Source organism: Rhineura floridana, chromosome 4, assembly GCF_030035675.1.
Source record: "Rhineura floridana isolate rRhiFlo1 chromosome 4, rRhiFlo1.hap2, whole genome shotgun sequence".
Classification (NCBI taxonomy): Eukaryota; Metazoa; Chordata; class Lepidosauria; order Squamata; family Rhineuridae; genus Rhineura; species Rhineura floridana.
In genome coordinates, this window is record NC_084483.1 from 3,327,890 (window position 1) to 3,337,394 (window position 9,505).

The window sequence follows — 9,505 nt, forward strand, 5'->3', positions numbered from 1 at the left end:
GGCAAATATAAACAGTTTTCCCGAGTGGCCACCAGTCACCTCCTATGAAGTTAGAATCATATTTCTAAATTGAAAGCTGGCAAAGCACCGGGGACCAATAATATGCCACCAGAACTCCTTAAGACAAATAAAGAGCAATGGGTTCCTATCCTAGGAACATTGCAGAATGTGAAAAATCCACTCACTACAGTATACAGCCACTTTTGTGCCTGTAAAATGACAAATGTGTCATTTCGCAAGTATAGAAAAGCTTTCACGCTTCCTAGGCTCAATGTTTTACCTTCTGCGCTTTTAGAAGGCAGATTTAACAAGGTTCCAGTTATTTGTTTATTTATTTATTTATATCCTGCCCTTCCTCCCAGCAGGAGTCCAGGGCAGCAAACAAAAGCACTAAAAACACTTTAAAACATCATAAAAACAAACTTTAAAATACATTAAAACAAAACAACTTTTTTTAAAAAAAAAAGCTTTGAAGAAATCTTAAAAAAGAAAAGAAAAAAGGTTAAAAACATACTTTTTTTTGAAGGGTTTAAAAAACATTTTATAAAGCAATTCCAACACAGACACAGACTGGGATATGGTCTCAACTTAAAAGGCTTGTTGAAAGAGGAAGGTCTTCAATAGGCGCCGATAAGATAACAGAGATGGCGCCTGTCTAATATTTTAGGGGAGGGAATTCCAAAGGGTAGGTGCCGCCACACTAAAGGTCCATTTCCTCTGTTGTGCAGAACGGACCTCCTGATAAGATGGTATCTGCAGGAGGCCCTCACCTGCAGAGCTCAATGATCGACTGGGTATATAAGGGATAAGATGGTCTTTCAGGTATCCTGGTCCCAAGCTGTGTAGCGCTTTGTAAACCAAAACTAGAACCTTGAACTTGCCCGGTAGCAAATGGTCAGCCAGTGCATTTCTTTCAGCAGCGGGGTGACATGTTGCCGATATCTTGCCCCAGTGAGCAGTTTTGCTGCTGCATTTTGCCAGCTGCAGCTTCTGGACCAACCTCAAGGGCAGCCCCACATACAGTGCATTACAGTAATCCAGCCTGGAGGTTACCAGTGCGTGGACAACAGTGGTCAGGCTATCCCGGTACAGAAACGGCCACAGTTGTCTTACCAGCCAAAGCTGGTAAAAGGCACTCTTAGCCACTGAGGTCACCTGGGCCTCTAGCAGCAAAGATGGATCCAAGAGCACCCCCAGACTATGGACCTGCTCTTTCAGAGGGAGTACGACCCCAACCAAAGCAGGCAACTGACCAACTATCTGAACTCCAGAACCACCAACCCATAGCGCCTCCATCTTGCTAGGATTCAGACACAGTTTTTTGGCCCTCATCCAGCCCACCACCGAGTCCAGGCAGCGGTCCAGGGCTTGCACGGCCTCTCCCCATTCAGATGTTACAGAGAAATAGAGCTGGGTATCGTCGCCCCAAATCTCCTGATGACCACTACCAAGGGCTTCATACAGATGTTAAACAGCATGGAGGACAAGATGGTACCCTGCGGCACCCCACAGCACAACTGCCAGGGGTCCGAAAGACAATCACCCAATGCTATTCTCTGAAAACGACCTTGGAGATAGGATCGGAACCACTGTAAAACAGTGCCTCCAATACCCATCTCACCAAGTCTGCCCAGAAGGATACCATGGTTCATGGTATGAAAAGCCGCTGAGAGATCAAGTAAGAGTATCAGGGTCGCACTTCCCCTGTCCTTCTCCCGATAAAGCTCATCCATCAAGGCAATCAAGGCCAATTCAGTATCAAAACCAGGCCTGAACCCAGACTGGAATGAGTCAAGATAATCTGTTTCATCCTAGAGTACTTGCAGTTGCTGCGCCACAACCCTCTCAATCACCTTCCCTAAGAAGGGGATATTTGCGCCTGGTTGGTAATTGTCACAGACCAATGGGTCCAGGGTGGGCTTTTTCAGGAGCGGTCGGATCACCAACTCTTTTAGAGCAGCTGGAACCACTGCCTCCCGCAATGATGCATTGACCACACCCTGGATCCACTCGGTCAAACCCCCTCAGCAAGCTGTAATCAGCCAAGAAGGGCAAGGGTCGAGAGGACATGTTGCTGGCCGCATCATCTCAAGCACCTTGTCTACATCATCAGGCCGCATCAACTGAAACCGTTCCCAAGAAGTTGCAGCAGACGTTGCACTGGACACCTCATTGGGGACTACAGTAGATGTGGAGGGGGCATCAAGACTGCTACGGAGGCGAGCAACTTTACCCTCAAAGTGCCTTGCAAACAATTCCCACTGGGCCTCTGTAGGGTCTAAAAAAAGCTCAAGTTAAAAAGCTCTTATGCCCCTGTGACACCGGAGATGTAGAAACTCTTGCTCATGTGCTGCTATATTGCCCTTTTTATTTGGACTCCTGACTGATCTTATCACCCCAATTCTTCAAAAATCCCAGGGGGGGGTCTGATGCATTTTATTTAGAATATTTACTCTCAGATTGGAACCTGCAGGTCACATATAGTGTGGCAAGATTTTGTGCATCAGCTGTTACCTGTCGGAGAGTGATGATGGAATAAATATTAATAAAAACTAAATTTCTGGGGGCGTTTTGCCCACTGCTGTATTTATTTAACACAATTAGATTCATATTATCTCATGTTGCAGCTGTTTCTTTCTTTCTCTGCATAATGTTGAATTGTCTTAATAGTTTTAATATTTTGTAGTGCTGGTCTTTGACTGTAATAAATGATTGATGATTAGTTATGTAGTAACTGTTGACTGTGCCCACTTAATGGACACTCTTAAATAAAACCCTTCTTTAGACTCCAAAAAGTCACAGCAGCATGTGAGATTTGTTTATGCACTGGGGAGATTTTAGGAAATGGGCCTGTTTTCTGAGTTTTCCATCCTCTGATGGCTGAAGGCTGTCTTTGTCAAGATTATCATGTTTCACTCTAGGAGAAACTTTGCCACCATGAAAGATCAGCAAACATCACTGTCTTATCCTAGAGTAGTGCCAGCCCTAACATTAGCCAGAATGAGACGACCACCTCAGGTGGCAAATGCAAGGGGGGGATCCTGCTGAGCCCCCTGGCTTTACCCGTCTGTTGGAGGACAGAGGTACATGTACCAACCATCCTGTGCTGCACCCCCATACTTTTATTTAATTACTTCTTTATTACACTTTATTTTTTTGTTTGTCTATTAAATTTATATTCCACCTTTCCTCCAAGGAGCTCAAAGTAGCATACAAACTTCCCCTTCTGATTTTATCCTCACAACAACAACCCTTGGGAGAAGGGTTGGGCTGAAAGATGTGACTGGCCCCCAAGGCCACCCAGTAAGCTTCATGGCCAAATGGGGATTTGAACCCTGGTCTCCCAAAGTCCCAGTCCCACACTCTTCACTGGCTCTGCTGATCTCAGGAATAGTGGAGGACAACAGCAATGAAATCACATTTCTCTAACACGACTGCACCTGCTGTGCCAGCCAGCAAACCTATTCCAAATGGTAATAGGCATGTTATACTTTGGTCCTTGTCGGAGTGGGGAGGAGACCCATCATGACCAATTTGCAAAACAGTTTGCAGGTAAAATCACTTGCATCCTTTCTGAGTTAGACTGCAGGCTGATTGCAGAGTCTGTGAATGTGCCTGAGTCTTCTGCTGGTCCAATTATTTTATTTTTTACTTTATTTTAACAAAAGCTATGTACTGCTTAATTGTAACAAAACCTCTAAACTGTTTATAAGAAATATTAAACTTTATATTAAATATTAAACAATAAAAGAATTAACTGGAAATTAAGATAGAAATCTTAGCTATATGAGGGTGTTTCCATGTCCAACTGAAGTGATGGGATCATTCCTTCTTACCTGCTTAGAGATCCTTGGTAAGGAACATTTAATCTAACCTACTTCTAGCAAGAAGAGTTTAAGTGCTCTCAGGCCAGACCAGTCACCAGAAGGCCATTATAGGAAGAAAGCCTAGTGTTGTGGAGATGTTAGATGGGAGCACTCAGGAGTAAAGATGGATGGCCCTGAAGGCTGCAATTCTAACATACTTACTAAGGGACTAAACCCCATAGAACTCAACAGGACTTACTTCTTGGTAGATATTGTTAGGATTGTGCTGTTGGTAAGGCTTGACTAGGAATCCTCTGCAACGATATCCATATCAAAGCAGGATTGTCAGCTCCCTGCCTGGAATGTCCTGCCTACTTTTTAACGTGGCTGCTCCAAACTTCTTTACAGACTTGACCCTTCACTGCAGAGAGAGGTTTGAGAAATGAGTAAGAGTTAAGATTCTCTACTCTTTCCTGCCTATTCTGTGGGCAGCTATAAACTCACTTTGACAGCCAACCCAATTCCAGGGAGTAATAATTGAAGAGAGAAAATACACATGGTTTGGTCTACCTTCACAGGCAGTAGATTGGGAATGACAGCAATTGAAGCCACACTTCCCAGTATGTGAATTCTCTTTTACCACTATTGGGCAAGAAACAAACCATCATGTAAATGACAAAGTGCAGCATCCTACTTCAGACTTTGTTGTCCAACTCATAGAGAGTGATAAGGATATCGATGCAGGAGCAGAGCTTAGCACACTCATTCCCTCTTGCTCTGCTTGTGTGTAGGATTTACACATGAGCAGCATGCCTGAACAGGATTTCTGTTACCTAAGGGGAAGGGTCACCTGGGACAAAAGATGGATGAGGAACAGACTGATGCTAGAGGAAGAAGGGAATTTTCAGACCAACGTTGAGTACGGATATAAGAGATGATGATACAAGTTTCCCATCACAAGGTGGAGCAGAGGTGAAGATCATGAGCCAATCAGGGCAGGCATCCTAAGTCCAACTGTTCTTGGCCTGTAGTGCTGAGTGCAAAACAGCAGGTGCTAATGGTATTCTATGTACTGAATGAAGGTGGATGAACCTATTCTTACAGGATGCAAACAGCTGTTAATTAGGTTACTGGTAGATTCAGTGCTCATTGAGGAAGTCACTTTGTTCTTTCCAGGGCTAACTGATGGCCAAATTGAGGTGTGGACTCATGCTGGCAGTTGGCAAATGGATCAGATGCAGGATTAGGTGTTACCATACATCCAGAATGTTTGCCCCTTTCAGACACTGAGAGCAAGTTTGTCTCTTGCAGCGATCTGTCTGAAACTTGGAGGGCTTCATCACTCAAGTACTGTTACTATGCCTACAAATTTCATTCAATTCTGTTAAAAAGTTTTGAAATTATATGTTTGTTCATTGCCCCATGTGAGTCAATGGTAAGTGGTAATCCTTGTGCTGATGGGACCAGTTAGTTGAATACTGCCCAAAGTCTTGGATTTTTTGAAGTGAAATTCTAATTCGGTCTTTACCTGAAATGGAGGTAATATGAAGCAGTCTGAAGTGAACAAGTGAGGTTTGAACTGAATTTTGTCTTTGGAGCATACCTTTAGTGTCAATCAGTGTAAGTAACTTGACTACAGTATAACCAAAAAAAGCTCATAATAGCATCAAGTTGTAATAGTACATCTCAAGTATCAACCAGTATAAGTTAACTTGACCTCAGTACAAATAGTAACATACTAGTAGTAGCTATGTAGTTCAAAACACAGCAACCTGCCAATACAGCCTTATAAAGATGAGCCAATATGTCTTGGCATTCTCAGCTCATGGCTTTTCTCTTTTGTGATGATCATTGTGAAGGTACCCCATATTAAAGGTGCCTTGGGTTTATACTCTCCTCCCAGCAGAAATTAAAGAGTTGCTGCCATTATTTAGTCATCGTTGCCATTATCAAATTTTCCCACAAAGGCGTAGTTTTAATGAAATGGGGAAGTGGGTCACAGGCATCCACCCCATCTGGCCTCTCAGGTTTCACAGCAGGGCATCTGCCTTCTTGGCTGGCTTTAGTACTGAAAAAAAAATTGTCATAAAGCCAGAAAGGAAGCCCCTCTTCCTGCATTAGGCTGATCCATGATTTTGTTTTCAGTATATCAACATGATGGGAATGACTGAGGGGGTTGGGTGGTTGGGTGGGAGGCAGGACAAGATAGGAGCAGCTGGGAAGAAGACCCTTTTCTCTGCCTTAATAGTTTATTTTGGTTCTGTGGATGGATATTTCTGGATGCTATCTAAGCACTGAGGAGCAATGCTGGATTGAGGACACTCCCAGACTGCCAACCTGGTCCTTCAAGGGGAGCAGAATTCCATTTCTAACAGACTATACACTTAGTCCTGGATTCTGGATTCTCAGTTTATTTGCCACACCTAGTTAGAGTTGTAATGATCTGTTCTCTCAATTTCTCATTTTTTTATCTTAAATTTGGTTCTCCACATGTCTGCAGCAATTTGTAATTTTTTAACAAAATCCTCATAAAAATTCTTCAGTATTTTAGTGCAAATTTCTTCCAATAAATACATGTTTGGATGCAGTTTTCACTAATGTACATAATTTTTGGAAGCAATTTCTCCTCATCTAATGCATTTTTGCAAGTTACTTTCATTCATATATCCATTTCTACACACACTTTCCCCTAATATATGCATTTTTGCAAACATTGGTTGGTTGGGGAACTGCACTGCAAAATTTCGGTAAGTGAGGATTTTGAAGGATGTTTCGGTTGACATATAGTTTTGGAAAGTGCAAATTTGATAGATTGAGCTTGAAATGCAAACTGAATCTAATTTCTCGCCCATCCCTATATCCAGTCAATCACTGAGCTCAGATCCATAAACATTCTGACATCAAATAAAAAGGAAAGATAAAGTTGGGTGTCATCCACATACTCCCAATGTAGGTCATTGTCAGCTCTACACTGCATCAGCAGTGTCAGGGGGGGCTGGAAATTCCTGGGTCTTTGGCAGGGAAGGAAAGTCCTTAGCCAGCAGTCAGGTTGTAAATCTGCCAGGCCTATCCGAAGCGTACTTGCCGAGTCAGAAGTCCAGAAGCGAGGTCAGTGGAGGTCCGGGATCAATTGCCAAGGAGGTCAGTCAAAGAGATGCTGCAGGGAAACTAGGTCTACACAAAGCCACGCCTGACGTTGCAGTCAGCAACAAGCTGCAGCCAAGGTGTGCCTTATCAAGAGCAGGATGGACAGCAGGTGTGAGCCCTCAGCATTTGGGCCTTAAGGAGACAGGCCTGCCTCTCTTCTGCCTGACCTTCTGCTGTCTACGTTCTGCAGGTGAGGGGGGAGTATCCTGTTCACTGTCTGTGTCTGGCTGCAGGGCCTCTGCTGTCCCTGGGGTGCTCTGCAGCTGAGGGGCAGAAGGAGCTGGATTCTCAGGAGGCTCCTCCATGTCTCCTGCTGCTCCTGGGTCTGCTGCTGTTACTCCCGAGTCATCCTCATCTGAGGAGTCCTCTGATGGGGCCATGACAGTCATCCACCAGAGTGACCAAGGCTGCCCAAAACCCAGATTGAAAGGGATCAAGAAAATCAGACCGAGAAGGTCTGGAGCCGGGCTACCAGAACCTGGTCACACACCTTGCCCAAGATTGGCAAATCTGAGATGATCCAGTAATTAATTATCAAAAGGTGGTGGTGGGATCCAATGAGGACTAGTTTTGCAGTGGTCTAATAGCTGCTTCCTTCATTACAGATGGCAGAGATCCCCTGTCTCCTAAGGATGCATTCACAGCCTCCATCACCCACCCGGATAGTCTCCCTCTGGCCACATTAATCAGCCAGGATGGGAAAGGATCAAGAGGGCTAGTGGTCAACCTAAAATCTGCAAGCAGCTGATGTACATTCTCAGGCAAAAGCAACTAAAGGCAGTCCCACTGTGGGAGCTGCCATCCTATCCCACCATCACAACAATGCTTGTGGGACGATGCCACATAACGTGTCATTCATATAGAGGCACTGAGAATAATGGCAGCTTGCTAGGGTGCCAAATGCAGCTCCACCACTGCAAGCAGAGCCTGAGCTGGCTAGATAAAAAAAGGACACAAATCAAAAAGCCACTGCTGCAGCCACATACCACAGTAAGCCTCCCTCACCACCTGGCTTGGATTGAACATTTTCATAGTTTTCCTGCCCCTGGAGATCATTTTGTCTTTTAGGCTCCTTCTTTCTCCTTGCCACCTCCTGCCATTTTTCATAGGAAGAAGGTGGGGGAAAGCTGGACAAAACATTTTGGCTCAACACTAATTCTAATCCCCCATCAGCCAAGAAGCTCATTTGATGAACTTGGGCCAGCCATTATTTCCCAGCCTAACCTATCTTGTAGGGATGAGTGAGAAACTCTATTCAGTTTATCAAATTGGCACTTTCCGAAGCAATATGAGAACCCGAATCCCAGCCATCCTTCAAAATTCACACGTTTAATACAAGTGCACTTATTTGCACTTATTTACCAACCAATGTTTACAAAAACGCATATATTAGGGGAAAGTGTGCATAAGAATTAACATATGAGTAAACATGCAAAAATGCACCATGTGATGAGAAATTGCTTGCAAAAATGTGTACGTCAGTCAAAACTGCATACAAAAATGTGTTAGAGGAAAATTGCACTAAAATGCTGAAGAATTTTCATGAGGGTTTTTTTAAAAAAAGTTACCAATTCCTGGAGAAATGTGGAGAATTGAATTTAAGACTGGAAAGATGAGAAACTGAGAGGACCGAAATGGACAGATTTTTCCACCACTCCAGGGTTATTGCATGGATAAAATGGGGAAGGAGAAACAATGGATGCTGCTGAAGTCCTTGAAAGAAAGGCAAAACACAATGTAATTTTTTAAAAAAGGAGATCAGATCCTTGCTCTGCAGATTCAGATCTATGTTGTAAAGAATTTTGCTCTTTCCTAGGAGGGCCAATCCACAGACCTATATATTCCATAACATCTCAGTCCTGAACACCTTTTCTTAGACATGAGTCCTATCAGGCTTTGCATGACTTCTCACTAACTCTGTGCCACTAAAGCAAGATCTTAGCAACTCCCAGACGTGGGAGTTCCCTGATATGTGGCAACCTCTAATAAATGAGCAGTCAGGCTTTGGCTCCTATTTCCTCTTCTGACACAAACAGTGCTGGAAAAAATCTCAAGTGCAGATGTAATCTGGACACCTAAATATTTGTTGCTGGATCCTAAAATACTGGTGCCAATGCCACAAACTTTGAAATATTTCTTATATATAGGTCTAAGTGGCTTACATACGGTTTCCAAATGGTTTCCCATCCAGGCAGCTTACAGCGCCAGGTCTCCTGAGCTTCATCTATAGAGCTGCATCATGTGCCTTCAGTCCATTTTCTGGAACGGGTGGGATAACAGCATTGTACTTTCTTGTGATCCTCAGAACATCACAACATTGTCAGACAATGCTGAGAAGGTAGCATATGACGGTGTACAGATGGGCATCCAGAGGTTGTCTTATTGAAGTTTGGTATATATTGCTGTGGAATGCAGAAATGAATCATCTGGTAAGACTGTTGGCTGAAAGAATGAACTTAAGGTTTATTACTACAGGGAAATAAAATCATTCTGACTACAAGCATACACATGGCTATTGCAGAGCCACAAGGCTCACACTCACAGACACTATA